This window comes from Miniopterus schreibersii (genome assembly GCF_964146895.1).
Source record: "Miniopterus schreibersii genome assembly, chromosome: 2".
Lineage (NCBI taxonomy): Eukaryota > Metazoa > Chordata > Mammalia > Chiroptera > Miniopteridae > Miniopterus > Miniopterus schreibersii.
The window spans coordinates 128,762,238-128,778,278 of NC_138102.1; positions in this window are offsets into that span (position 1 = coordinate 128,762,238).

Genomic DNA, 16,041 nt, shown 5'->3' on the forward strand with positions numbered 1-16,041 from the left:
ATGGAGAAGATGTGGTGAGCAACACACTACAGGCTTTCCTCCAGCCTGATGATGGGAAATCACTGCTCCCTCTGCCTGGCTTCCTTTCCTCTAGAGGCCTCTTCAGTTCTTCCTACTGATCTTCGCCTGGAGGGAATTCCTCACCAACCCCCCAGCTATGCCCCAAAGTATCTGACTCTTGAGTCCTCTGACTCCTATGTCCTTAGACTCTCAAGATGGGACCCCCTGCTGCAAGGTAACTAAAATATAGGGGGACCATAATCCATGCTATATTTCAAATATCTCTGTAATTCAATCCTAAATCCTTTAACTGTACCCCAAATAATGTGATCTCAAGACCCTTTACTTCTTGGTCATCCTTTCAGGATACTTTATATAGTGTGTCAGTTGTTAAAGAAAACATTCTGACACTTGTTAAAATGGCAAGGAAGGCTTTATTAAGACAATTGTAATAGAGATATTGTGATAGGGGAGAGAGATTCAGCTCAACTCCAAACACAGCAAAGACAGCTGGGGATTTATAGCCAATGAGCTGAGTGAGAGGGTCAGTGGATGAAAAATTACTAAGAGGAGACATCAAAGGTGGGAGGATTCTCACTAAACTGACTTTGCAGGATTCTTGCTACTAGGTGAGAACTGAGCTGGGCAGGCTGAAGATAGGACTGAGGCTAAGGTTAAGGCCCAGTTGAAAAGGGGGCTCAGGGAAGCTGAACTAACTTTTAGTCATCACAATATTGCTTGTTTTAAAGTGTGGTTCTTAAAACTGCACAACACAGACGTGATCTGACCAATGCAAGGTCAAGAAGGTTATGTTCTTTCTTGATGTGAATGTTAAATTTCTTCAGAGTCTAACTATGTTTGACATGAGAATACTAAATAGCCATGGAATTCAATTATATGGTAGGCTCATAATTAAGGTTGCAGACAGCTAAAAATTAGGCGTTTACTCATAAGAACTCTTTCTTTCCTCTTCCCGAAAGCAGCCAGAGGTGACGTCTGAAAATGGCTCACTATTCACTGACCCATAAAACCCCTCAAAATCATGCAAACAAGAGGTTCAGATCTTCATGTTCACTTTAAGAACACTCGTGAAGAGTGTGCATATCTGAAAAGCCATCAGGTGTCTGAGGATGTCACTTTACAGAGCAACATGTGCCATTCTGTCGTTACAATGGTGGGGTTGGTAGGTGTGTCCAGCCCAAACAGTGTGTCTGGGCACAGGGTCGGTGGCCCAAAAAGAGTGCTGAGTTTTTACTGCACATGCTTAAAAATGCAAATAATAACGCTGAACTGAAGGGTTTAGATGTAGAATCTCTGGTCAATGAGCACATCCAGGTAAACAAAGCTCCTAAGATACAGCACAGAGCTCAGAGAGCTCATGGGTGGATTAACCCATACATGTGCTCTCCCTGCCCACTGATGATCTTTCTTCAAAAAGAGCAGATTGTTCTTAAACCAGAGGAGGAGGTTGCACAGAAGAAAAAGATATCCCAGAAGAAACTGAAAAAAATAGAAACTTATGGTTCAGGAGTAAATTCAGCATAAAATAAATGCTAATAAAAGTTAAAAAAAAAAAAAAAAAAGAACTATCTCTTTCCAAAGTAAAGTATCCATTATCTTACTACCCAACTTATCTTTCTCAAATATACACCTGAGAAATCTCCAATTGTGTACTGAATAAAATCCATCCACTCTAGTACAGCACACAAGCCCATTACAATGAGGTTAGTTATTGTGAGTGAATTCCCCACAAATTCAAGAATCTCAGGATCTAATCCAAACCATATGCCCTGAAGTCTTAAGGAAGTGTAATAGTCAAGATTCTTTAGAGAAGCAGAACCAATAGTATATACATAGATACATATAAGAGGAGATTTATGGTAAGAACTGGCTCATGAGTTGATGGAAGCTGAGAAGCCCCATGATCTGCCATCTGCAAGCTGGAGAGCTAGGAAAGCTGGTGGTGTAATTCATTCAAGAGTCCAAAGGCCTGAGACTCAAGAAGTTAATGGTGTAAGACCCGATATGAGTCCAAAAGCTCAAGAACAAAGAGCACCGACTTCCAAGGGCAGAAGATGGATGTCTCAGCTCTACCATTTTTGTTCTACGTGGATGATAAACTAATTGGGGGATGCCCGCCCACGTTGGGGAGGGCCATCTGCTTCACTAAGTTCACCTCTTCCAGTGCTAATATCTTCCAAAAATGCCCTCAGAGAACATCCAGAGATAGCCCTCAGCTATCTGGAGATTCCTTAGCCCAATCAAGTTGACATGTGAAATTAGCCTTCACAGGAGGGGTGGGACCTGAGTGGTGTAATGGTGATGGGCTCCTACCGGATACCCCAGAGAAAACAGGACAGAGTTGTCAAGAACTGAGGCTTGGAGGGCTCCTTAGATTAAAACTAGCAAGTGAGTCCTAAGATGATCAGTGGGCTGGCCAGAGAGGAGAAGCTGAAACACTAACTCCCAGTGAAAGAGGTTTCAAGGAACCAGGAGGAAGAGAACAGCGAGTGTCCATCAAGGCAGGCAAGGTGAGGAGTTCTAGACAAATTCTGAAGATGGAGCTTAGCTCCTACAATGGTTTCCCCTCATTGTTCAAGCTCGAGTCTGTGTGTACAGGACAGGTTTAACCACAGGTGTTAGAATCATTCCAACACAATGAGAAATTTTGAGTTTTTGAGATTGGACTTAGAACAGGAGAGCAAGCAGCTTTTATCTCATGTGTCTGCTCTGGCAGATCATTGTCTGCCTGAGCACTGAGCTGAGAAGGATTCTGAAGATGCATTTAAACCCAATGGGAAAGTATGTCCAAATGGATCAGTAACACCTGCCAGTGTTTAGGGGTTGAAGTGTGGGATGGCGTGAGAGTCATAATTTTCTATCCCTGTCACCATGCTGCCATGGAGGGGTCCCACCTCAAAGATCAAATGGCATGTCTACACCTTACTGCCTCATGCCCCTGATCTCTAATACCATGCATATTTATTTCCAATGTAAGTTTTATTTATATCCTTCTGTTTTTCTCATGCTTTTATACATATTTATTTCTTTGATAACTTGGTACAAAGGTTCCCAAACTTTTTTGTGGCACTTTTAGTGTCCTGCTAATTTTTTCAATGTCCCTGGGCCAACAGAAATACCTAAGAGTTCCATTTATTAATTAGGTCTAGACAACTTAATAAATATTTATGTCTGAACCACTCAGTAGCTGTTTGAAAAAAATTGTACATGTAAATTGAAATAAAAAATTATAATTACCAAAATCACTTATTAATGGATATGTAACCTGTTGGGCACTACATAGCTTCTCACATCTTGTGATCAGAGTTGTTAAAAATGATTAAAGAAGATAATTTAGGTGATACAAACCAACTTTATTTAACACTTCACAGAGCAGGTAGTCTCTTTCCCAAGAGTCCAGAGAAATGCAAAGTGAGGTGGAAGGCAGAATGCTTTCATAGGATGAAGGATAGGAACAAGGAAAATAAAAATAAAAAATTAATAAGAAACAGGAAAGGAAGTATAGAGCCAGAGCTGGCTTAGTTGGGGGCTGGCTGACTGAATATCCGGCCTTTGGTGTGAAGCAGAGTGTTTATTGGAACACAAAAGTTATCTAAGTTTTGGCTGCTCACATGGCACCCAGGCAGGAGCAGCTCCACTGTGAGCTTAGACATTCACTTCAACAGACAGGACATCCCGGCCCTCGGTCCCTGCTCCACGCTGCTGCGTGTCGGAAGGTGAGGCCAACCTCACAGGCGTGTGGCACCATGGAAAAGAGCGCTACACAACCTAGTGCCCATGCTGGCAGCTACCAGGATCCTACAGGGGTGCAGTGTCTGGCAGATGCCAAGCACTCCGGCGCTTCTCTTAACATTTTCAAATATCCTGTGGCATCTCTGTGAGTCTGTGGCAGCCCCGCAGGGCACCTGGGAGCACAGCTTGAGAACCATGGCAGGCCCTTTTTACTTATACCTCTGTTTTCCCTAAAAAAAAATTTTATTTTTTCAGTCTTCTTGCTTGAAGACTTATTGGCCGGAGTTACCCAACTGGTGGCACATACACAGCGAAAAGAACACTAAAAGATAATCTCGTGGCCATTAGAAGAAACTGTCAATGAAAATGATGAAACATTGGAAGTCTTAGGAAATGAGACAGGGAACCAGGATCTTATTAAATCATTTAACACGTGTCAAAGTGTGTCATAAAGTCTTTTTTTCCTCCCTTTTGAGTTATGGCCAACTTCTGTTGTTCGGTTTCGATTGGCAGCTGGGATAGACTGGAACAGAGGGGAGGTGGTGACGGGGTTGTTGCTGTTTTTTAAAACCTTTAAAAACCAAGGAAGAAAGGAGAAGAGCGAGAAGGGTGAAAAGAAGGAAAGAAAAGATTGTCACTCCCCTCACACACATAGTTTGTTTTTAAATTACACATGTGGCAAATACCTATATTCTCTTGCCTAGAAAAAGTCACATTTGCATCATATGCTTTAATGCGGAATGTTAAAGAAACGATGGCGGGTCAGAACTGGGGCTAAAAAGAATGAAGGAATCCCCAGGCTTGTGCAGGGCCTTCCCTCCGCCTCATTCTGCCGCAGCCTTGGTGAGGCCGCGGGGTCTGGGCCTGCTCCATTCTTTCCTGTGTTCCACTGTAGGGCCTTTGTAGGCCAGTCTCGGGGTCCACTAGGATCAGAACAAGGTGAAGCAAAGCCTCCCGGTGGGACCGGGTTGCTCAGACTGTGCAGAGCTATTAAGCCCTCAGTCACTCTGGAAGAGGGGACTGTTGTTCTTCACCCAGGAGGAACCTTAATCATAAAGTGAATGGGGCCCTCATGGGTGGTTCTTTAAAAACTCAGTGAGTCATACAATAGAAACATTTTTTAAAAACCGACAGATCCTGAGACCGTTTCAGAATCCTGGAGGCATTTTTGCTTTTGCTTCCAGATTCTTGAACTTAGGTTTCGTTAAGTAGAAACCTGAGCTGGTGGCAAAAGGATCAGAAATGAATGTGTTACGAGCCCCTTGGTCCGTCAGCAGCATTTTCCTGTAGCCCAGCCTTAGGACAAGGAGCAGGGGTAGGGTTTTGCTCTCATCTCACAAGGCAGCTGTGCTGACACTTCAAGCAGCTGGCTCTAATGTCAGCAGTCGACCTGAGGAGAATTCCACGAGCCAGGAGAAACGCTCGGGCCGCGCTCGCCGCAGCGCAGAGCCGGGAGCCGGAAGACAAACCGCGGGGAGAAGAGCCAGCCCCGCGGCACAGAGGAGAAAGTTTCCCTTTCTGGAAACTAAAAGGGAAAGGAGACAAGGCATCATATTTTAAATTACTAATTAGCTATTTCATGCTGCGGCCAAAGCACTTATCTGTTGGGCTGAATGGATCGCTGTGATGGTTTTGTTTAATGGGGCTTGGAGGGTTAAACGTCTACAATGTGAAATATTCGACTCCTTTGCACCAGCATTAAGAAATGAATTAGAGCCGTGGCCTTTACGAGTTGAATGTGATGCTGTGACACAGAAAGGCAGCATCCTCTGAGCCCAGACGGGCCTCCGGGTTTCGGGAACCAGAAGTGACTAAATAAATGGGATTACTGAAGGTATGGAAATCAAAACATCTGCTCCAAACTGTCTCCCTTGTACGGGAGGAGCTGTCAATTTCCAAAGCCAAACTGGAGACTAACCACTCTTTAAAAGGCTCGACGGAGGACTCGCTGGCCTTTAACCATATCATTAGACAAACCCAGCAACGAGGCACTGGGAGGGAGTCTCAGCCATACTACTAGAGAGAGTGGGGAGGTGGGCGGGAGGCTTCAAATGGAGTCTAGTTTAGACTTGTGTAGCAAACTCAGAGACAGGGAAAACGGAAAAATATAGGTTCCACGGCTTTGAACTCCACCAAACATGAGAAACGAGAGAGGAATGCCTGGTACAATTATTATCTAAACCACACAGAGCTCTGATACTTTGCGGAGGAAGCCAGGGATCACAGGTGTTTCCATGGGGCAAATGGACAGTGCCTCTGAGTGGTTCCCAGATAGGGATCGAGGAAGAAAGAAATGAATGGAAGCTCAGATTTGGGGTCCGGCGTGCAGATTCTGCTAGCAACAGCAGTAATAGCAACACAAATTCTTTCCTCTCTCACGACCTTTACACTGGCTTTTCCTTCTACCCAGACATTCCCTCGCTTTTTGCATGGCTGGCTACAGTTGGTCATTCACCCGTCCATGAGTTTTCCCCAAGCACCGGCCGCTCTCCACCACATCACTCAGCTTCAGTGCCTTTCCAGCTCTTACCACCGCATCACTTATTTATTATCTGAGTATTTGTCAATGGTTTGTCTTCCCAGTAGTGGTAAATGATTAATAACTAGCTATGGGGGAGGAGGAGAATAGTAAATATATATTGCTCTCAACTTCCAAATAATAATAAAATATACAATACTCTATTGTAACTGATTCTCACAGAATGCCTTTGAGGATTTTTGACAAACTCACATCTATAGCCAAACTGTGGTTGCAGTTCAACCATGATTTGACAAATGGAGTTACACCCCAATCTGCTAATTCTTTCCCAGTAAAATACTTGTCATTAAGTCTGTAAGTCATCTGCTGTTAAACTATTTCTCACCCTCATCCAAATTACATTCACCAAATTGTCACCTCTTTCAGTTTCAGCACTATTGCAACAGGGCTAGCCATCATTTTAGATTTTTGTGTAGTTGCAAGGAGTGGAACATTGTTTATTTAAAATTCCTAAAAGTGACTCAATCTGCTCTCATGGGTCAACACCCCTCTGCACCTCTTCAGCTTGGATGGTAAGTTCCATGAGAAGATGAAGGGCATCTGGCACATACCAAATAAGTTCAGATCCTTTTTAATACAAAATATACTAATATCTTGGTTTTGATTCTCTCTAACCTTCTACACCCAATTCTTAGTCTTCCTAGAATGAAAAGACTGGGAAGAGTGCTATCATCCCAACTATGGTTGCCTGGCTACTAAGGATGGCAGTCACCACCCTATTATTCGAGGATTCTAATGATCAGAGATGTTGGTCAGAGTTGAGACCTGGAGCTGGAGGCATCCAAAGTAATTCTTCTCCCTGTCAGTTGACTTTTTTACAGACATTGTGTCACGGGTTTCAGTATGTCGAAAGGGTTTTAGTCTCCTGACTCACACTGTTTAATTCTGCCTGCTCACAGAAGTCTGACTTCCACCCAGGCTAGTAGTCATGTGATTGGCTATGGCCTTTCTTTAGCTCTTAAGACATGTACATGTAGATGTATTAGTTTCCTAGGGCTGCTATAACAAAGTACCACAAAGTGGGTTGCTTAAATAACAAAAATGTATTGTCTCCGTTTTGGAGGCTAGGAGTATGACATCGAGGCATTGGCAGAACTGGTTCCTTTTGAGAGCTATGAGGGACAATCTGTTCCATGCTTCTCTTCTAGCTTCTGGTGGCTTGCTGGCAATCTTGGACATTCCTTGGCTTGTGAACCTAGCACCTTGATCTCTGTCTTCATGTTCAGATGGTGTTCTCACCGTGTAGCTGTGCTTAAGCTTCTCTCTGTAAGGACACCAGGCATAGCCAGGTAGGACCCACCCTACTCCAGTATGACCTCATCTTAACTAATTATATCTGCAATGAGACTATTTCCAAGGTCACATTCTAAGGTATGGGGTGTTGACAAAAAGAAACATCTAAACCAGTGGAAAGTCTGAATTAGAATTTATTTGAACTAAGATTTTGAGGGCATGCTTGGATGCAAGATTTCAATGAATTGAGAAAATGCTCGAGAGCAGTTTTTTTTTGTACATTTAGAATCCAAGGAGAAAAGTAAGAAAGGTTACATGAAATCTATTGGTGGTAGGTTAAGGAGGTGAGAGAAAACAAAGCAGAAAAATATCTAGGAAACAAAAAGGGTAATGGAGATATATACTTACTTCTTTTATAACTGTGAGCCCAGGATAGTTAACATTTAACAATTACAGTAAATAGAGATGGTATGTGGGCTAGAACATAGGGAGGAATTTGGTGTCATTGTGCTCTGTTGCCAGTGAGTCTGTTTTTGAAGGGTCTGGAAGAGAAAACTACCCTAACGCTTCACAGGTATGTTAACCTAGATGCACAGTAACAATAAGCACAGCTCCCTTAAGGTGAAGAGTAACCTCATACTAAAGAAGCTACAGGCCTGGGATGTGACAACACACCCGTGACCTGCCCAGTTAGCAGTTAATGTTCAGACCATCTAGTGGTGACTTTTGGTCACTAGGCTTGTCAGGCCTGTTTAGCCCCCGCTTCTTTCACAGAGGGGTTAGGACTTCATTATATGAATTTGAAGGGTGGGGAGACAATTCAACCCATAACAGTAGATGCTTTTTTATTTTTTATTTTTGGTCTAATTCTAAGCACATTTGAACTAGGTGGGTTCCTAATATAAGTAAATGTATTTTCTACCTAGTAATTAAAAAAATTTTAAACTTAACAGGATCTTGCATTCTTTCAGAGCTTTAGGACATTACAACTCTTAGAGGTATTTAAAGATATCTTGCATAGCTTTGCCTGTCTTGTGGTCAAGAGCTCAGGAGGTCATTCTTCTGACAACCTAGATTGAGTTGAGTGTTCAGTGCTGGGTAGCAGGCCGTGAGCATACATTATATCCTTGAAATCCACTCAGAAATCTCGTCTGTTATGCCCATAATCCCTCTAGAAATCCAACGAAATAAGTCAGTGATGACTTACTATAAATCAATTCCGAGGTGAGCATATTTCCTCACACTCAAACATCTCGGAAACCAGAAGCCGTTGCTCATCTCTGTCATGCTGTAGTTTAATTAGCAGTATTTTTTATTTTTGGTGAGACATAAAAATAATGCTATAATCTTGATGGTGCCTTAGTTTTAATGGTGTATAATATTGAGTATCTACTCTGTGCAGACACTGCTAAGTATCTGGAATATAAAGAATAGTAATAGCAAGAGGAAGTAGCAACCTCGCCGTCTCTTAGGAGACACAAGCAGGCCGTGAGCTTCAGTGCAGTAATTTTGGGGGATAGTTTTTTCTTGCAGACTCCTGATTTTCACTTACTCATTCTTACTGCCTTATAATTATTGGTTTCTCGCCTATATTCTCCTCTAGCAACTTGAGCACAAGTGCTCTATCTTAATCACTCTCATATTCTCACCGCTCAGGGTGGTACACGGCCCACAGTCAATGCTAAATGATTAAATGAGCGGATGTAATCCCCAAGCCTATACCGTGCTGAAAGTCTCACTAAAGAAAACTTAGAATTTGGTCTTGCTTATGAAAACTGAGTCAAGTTTAATTGCCTACTCCAACAGAACTTTAAAGCAGGACTGCACAGAATACATATCATTAGGTGTTCTTTTGTGGTGGTGGTTCTTAGTAAAAGTTGGAAATCATAGCAAAATATAAGGATTGGCCCTAGCTGGGTTTGCCCAGTGGTTAGAGCATCTGCCAGAGGACTGAAGGGTTCTATTCTGGCCAAGGGCACGTACCTCAGTTGCAGGCTTGATCCCTGGCCCTGGCTGGAATATATTCGGGAGGCAACCTATTGATGTGTCTCTCTCACATTGATGTTTCTTTCTCTCCCTTCCACTCTCTATGAAAAGCAATGGAAAAAATATCCTTGGGTGAGGTTCAAAAAAAAAAGCATAAGGATTGTTCTGTTTGTAGTGATTTCGCAGCCAACTGTCAGCTGGATGCAGTGTTATTCAAAAATGTGGGGATGTGGAGGAATGTGTGGCGTGAAGTCTTCCCTCTATTCCAGGGAGGAGCTCTGCAACCTTAAGGGTCCTACTGTGCTTCCCTTTTCTCAAACTCAGACAAAACTAAGTCTAAGTGAGCTTTAACTAGCACTCTGAATAGGTAAATAGGTGCACAGTCGAGGAAGAGACCAAGATTACTATTCAATAATACAGGTTCAATATAACGCACGCGTGTTAGTCTTTATTGCTGCAGAGCAAAGATTAAATCTAGCAGTTTAAGACAATGCACCTCTATTATCCCACAGGTTCTGTGGGTCAAGAGTCTGGGCGTGGCATGGCTGTGCCCTCTGCTTAAGGTCTCCAGAGGTTGCAACCAAGGCGGTGACCAGGCTGTTTTTACCTGGAGGCCCAGCTGGAGAGCTGCTTCTAAGCTCCCTCACCATCTCCTTGTGGTTGTACAACAGAAGTTCCCTATTTTCTTGCTGGCTATGGCCAGGGGCTGCTCTCAGCTCAAAAGGCCACCTGCAGCCCCTTACCACAAGCCTTCTCCACAGGCTCTCTCACAGCACGGCACTATACTTCAAAGCCAGCGATGGAGAGCGAGGATCTGACCTAAGGGAGAACCTAGTCCTCTTTTAAGGACTTTTACTTGATTGGCAGCCGCATCCAGGACAATGTCCCTTTTGATTACTCAAAATCGACTGATTTGGGAACTTGATTACACCTGCATCATCCACTCAGCTTTGCCAGATAGGCTAAAAGCAGGTCACAACTCCCACCCACACTCAAGGGGAGGGGGCATTTTCTAGGGTGTGAACATCAGAGGGTGGGGCTCCGGGGACTCCTCTTAGAATTTTGCCTACCTTAGCATGTATGCTCTCTCACTGACCTCCAAGGATAGTGATTCTCTTTGTAACCAGGCCTTGTGGGTTACAGTTATTATTATTAAATCACTCCCAATCTCAATCATGCCAAGTCGTGGGGGTCCAGAACAAGTCACCCCAAGATGTGCCTCTGTGGTATGCAGATTGTTTTGAGCTAAAGGCAACTTTAGCTTCAGGCTCTAGAGAAACTTCTGCCCTCCCCCCCCTGCCTTAACTACCTGTAATAATGTGAATGAGAGGCCTTGCGGGTAAGAGATTGTCAGAGACAACTTCTTTTGACCTATCTATAGGGCAGGGCTAACTTCTGTTTACTAAGCATCTGCTTATCTTGCAGTGACCTTTAAAGCCCCCAAGGTACCTTACCCATCCTTAGCTCAGAATGTCTTATATACCTCAACCCCCATTTCTATCTCTGAACCTCTCCTGCATGTGGGGTCTCGGACTCTCTCATGTATGCAGGGATCCCATACATATGTATGTATTAAATTTGCCTATTTTCTCTTGCTATCTGTCTTATGTCTCTTTGATTATTAGACCAGCCAGAGGAACCTTGAGGGTAGAGGACAGTTTGTTTCTCCCCCACAAAGCATATGAGGGTCTACCAAATCTAAGTACTCATTCAGTAGGCTCCTATCTAATGACCACTGCATGCCTAGTACTGCAAAAACAAGATAAGAAAAAAGAGAATAGGGAATGAAGAAACATCTACTGAGAGCATCTATGTGCCAGGCACTTTACATATATCATTTTATTTATTCCTCCACATAATGTGATGAGAGATCAGGGCCCCCACTTCTATAGATGAGGAGACGGAGCTTTGCAAGGTTATAGAGAGCTTTGCAAGGTTATAAAACTTGCCCAAAAGGCACAGGTCTGATTTTGCACCCAGTCTTTGTAGCTCTAGAGCCCTTTGTCTTCTGTAAATTGCAGTGTCTCAAAAGTAGAATATATGCCCAAATCTTCTAAAGGAAAGGGGGAGAAGTGTTAGATGAATAGAAAAGGGGGAAGAGAGAGAATAAGACATAAAGAGGGAAGACAAGAAAGAGAATCAGCCCAGCCGGGCATGGCTCAGAGGTTGAGCATCTACCTAAGATCCAGGAGATCCCGGTTCGATTCCCAGGCAGGGCACATGCCCGGGCTGTGGGCTCGATCCCCAGTCGGGGGCGTGCAGGAGGCAGCCGATCAATGATTCTCTCATCATTGATGTTTCTCTCTCTCTCTCCCTCTCCCTTCCTCTCTGATATAATAAAGATATATTTTTAAAAAAGAAAGAAAGAATCAGATGTTGATGGAGACATAAGAGAGCAGAAGGAAGCTGGGTGTGTGACTTCTCCAGACCCATCTACAGAGTCCCGGAGGAGAGCGAGCACTCTGAGCTCCCCTCATCACCTGGGGTGATATGTGAACTAGCACCAAGACTAAATACACACTTCTGTGGTTTACCAACAATTCCAGCTAGCAACAGATGCGCTCACCCTCTCCTTAGAGAGGCTTAGGCAGAAGTACTTTAGCCTCCTACTATCCAATAATTATCTCATATGGGTTCATCTCATCCTCATAACCAGACTATAAAACACCCAGACTATAAAACTCTCAGGGCATGTACCTTGGTTTTCTCTTCTGTAAGAAGGTAGTCATGGATGAAAGCACACAACTGAATTCAGTGAAACCTTTCAAAGAAGAAACAAAAAACTCTAGATAGAGCTTGGGGTAGAGACAATTATTTTAAGAGTAGATAATACAACAGAGTAGAGAGCCCAGACATAAAACCCACACATGCTCAGTCAACTAATTTTTGACAAGGGTGCCAAGAGCATACAATGAACAAAGAACAATCTCTTCAATAAATGGTGCTGGGAAAACTGGATATTCATTTGCAAAAGAATGAAACTTGAATGCTTATCTTATACCACTCATAAAAATGAACTCAAAATGGATCAAAAACAATATAAGACCAGAAAGCATAAAATTTTCAGAAGAAAACATAGGGAAAAGATCCTTGGCATTGGTCTTAGCAATGATTTCTTGGATAAGACACCAAAAACATAGGTGACAAAAACTGAAATAAATGAGACTGCACTAATCTTAAACACAGCAAAGGAAACAATCCATAAATTGAAAAGGCAACCTACAGAATGGGAGAAAATAGTCACAAAGTATATATCTGAGAAGGGGTTAATATACAAAACATATAAAGAACTTAACTCAATAGCAAAAAAATGTAAATAATTTAATTTTAAAATGGGAAAAGAACCTGAATAGAAATTTTTCTAAAGAAGACATACAAATGACCAGTAGGTATATGAAAAGATGCCCAACGTTAATAATAATCAGGGAAATGCAAATAAAAACCATAATGAAATATTGCCTCAAACCTGTAAGGATGGCACTTACAGGAACAGAAAAAAATCTCTCTCCTTCCCTTCTAAATTTTTTGCCTGATCCAATAATTAAATTGACATAAGACAGAGTAACAAGGGAAAAATTAATTAGGTATATACAAAAGCCCCAAAAATATAAGACTCAAGGGCAAGTGGGCAATTGAAATTTATATGCCATTCTGAGCTAAGGAATGGGATGGGGGCCTGAGGCTTCAAAGGGAAGGAGGTAATTCACAGCACAGTAAGCTGAGCAGTTATTTGGTGATCAGAAGTTTGCCCAGCCACCCAGATAGATCTTTTAGATGGGGGTGGTGTGTGTGTGTGTAATCTTTGATAATAGCTCTTTTCTGGTACAGGCCTCTATCTAAATTCTTGTTGGTGGTTAAGGGAGAGGTGAAAGTTTTTCCTAAGCCTGCTGAGTCTTGATTGCCTTCAGCTCAAAATAATCTACATGCCAAAGTGGCATATTTTGTGGTGGTGTATTATGTTCCCCTTCACTATTATAAAAAAGACAAGAGATGATTACTATTGGCAAGGATATGGAGGAAAGTGAACCATTATATACTGCTGGTGGGAATGTGAAATAGCATAGTCATTACTGAAAACAGTATAGTGTTTCCTCAAAATATTAAAAATGGAACTACCACATATCTAGCAGTCTCACTTTTGTATATATATCCAAAGGAATTGTAATTAGTATCTCAGAGAGATATCTGCACACCCATGTTCATTGCAGCACTATTCACAATAGTCAAGATATGGAAACAAGCTAAGTGTCAAAGGATAAATGGATAAAGAAGGTGTGATATATACATACATAATGAAATATTATTCAGGCATAAGAAAGAAGGAGCCCTAGCTGGTTTGACTCAGTGGTTAAATCATCGGCCTACAGACTGAAGGTTCCCAGGTTCGATTCCAGCCAAGGGCACGTACCTCAGTTGCAGGCTCAATGGGAGGCAACCAATCGATGTTTCTCTCACATCAATGTTTCTCTCTCTCTCTCCTCCCCCTTCCACTCTCTCTGAAAAGCAATGGAAAAAAAAATCCTCTGGTGAAGATTAAAAAAGAAAGAAAGAAGGAAATCCTGCAATTTGCAAAAACATGGATGGACCTTGAGGTCATTATGCTAAGTGAAATAAGTTAGACAGAGAAAGACAAATACTGTATGATCTCACATATGTGAGGAATCTAATAAAGCCAAACTCACAGAAATAGAGAGTAGAGTGGTGATTACTAGGAGCCAAGAGCTGGGGAATCTGTAGATGTTGGTAGATAAGTTCAGGGGATCTAATGCACAGCTGGGTGATTAGAACCAACAATACTGTATTGTATACTTCAAAGTTGCTAAGAGACTTGATCTTAATTTTTCTTACCACAGAAAGAAGTGATAATTATGTGACCCAATAGATGAGTTAGGTAATGCTGTGATGGTAACCATATTACAATGTAGAAATGTATCAAACCAACATTGTACACCTTAAATCTATACAATGTTATATGTCAATTATGAGTGACTAAAAAAATTTAGGAGTAAATAACAGACTTTGGAAATATACTGCCAATATGCATGTATCTTGTTGGTTCCAAAGAGGTGAGGATGTTCCCTGGAGGGAATGATCCCCCTCCCCGCTCAGCTACGGTAGGAAGAGTTCAGTTGGAGGACAGGGAACAGACTCTGGGGAAGGAGCATGTGGCGGGTAGGAGGGATGTTTTCTTTGCTCTGTACCTGGCCAACACTTGTCCTAGTCTCAGGTTACAGGATTGCCAGGGGCACTTCTACTGACAGGGGATGATTGTTTCTTGTCACAGGGAGATGTCCCAGGAGGGAGGCAGGGAATGTGCGGCGGAAAGGGCCTCAGGTTAGGCGCTGACTGCTATATCTCTCGCTCATTCTTTTTTTCTTTTTTTTTAATTTTATTTTTGTTTAAAATATTACAGATGTCCCTTTTTCTCCCCAATGACCCATTCCACCCCATCCCTTCCCTCTCCCCAGTCCCTCTCCCCACCATTGTCCATGTCGTTGGGTTGTGCATATATGCACATAAATTCCTTGGTTACTCTCCCCCCCTCCCCCCACCCGCCCTCCTCCCTCCCTCTGACATTCATCAGTCTCATCTATGCTTCCATGTCACTGAATCTATTCTGTTCATCAGTTTATTAAGTTCTTTAGATTCCACGTATAGGCGAGATCCTGTGATGTTTGGTGCCACCTGTTCTCTCGTCACCTATACAGCCTGTCCTGCACTGAATCGGGGAGGGCTCCACAGCCTCACCTGGGTCAGCGTGACCCAGGGAAATGTCAGAGCCCCGCCTCCCCTAGAGGTCGGAGGATACTGCCTGCAGAGAACACCTGGGCTCAGCATGTACAGAGGCCCTCCCTAGGGGTGTTACTTTGGAGAAGCCATGTAAGCAAAGCACTGTCTCAATTCCGTATTTGTAATAAGAAAAGAAACAATATCTACCTCTCAGGGTTGTCATTAGGGTTTGAGGAAATTATGCGGAGTGACTGGAATTTATATATTTATTCAATGTTGCATCATCTCACCCATGTTATTGTAACTTCTGTGTGTCATGAGGCAACAGGAACATAGCATTGAACAAGGCAGATCAAGCTCCTACAGATAAATACACTGTCAGCCCGAGACCAGGAATTGGGCTCGTGTCAGGAAGAACCTATAAGGGGTGAGGGAACCTGGATGGGGAGCTGAGCGAGAGTGTGCTCGGGTGTCTCACCTTGGCCTGATCCCTGGGAGCTCTGGCATGTAAACTGCGCCTGCAGGATTATACATCCTCTTGTGAGGCAAGAGGATGACCTTTTTGTAGCCTGTCTCTGTCGGATTTTGGCCGCCGCAGTTGAAGTGGCCCCTTAGTCAAGGGCATGTCTGCAGAGAAGGTCACAGGTATAAGCTGGCAGCTGCAGCATTCACGGAAGGTGGGCTATGGACTCACCAGCTGGTAAAGGGGTTCTGGGCAGAGCACCAACATCATCTACGTATATTCGCAAAGGAAAAGTCACGTAGCGATACGTGCGAGGAGAATGAACATCAGTGACATG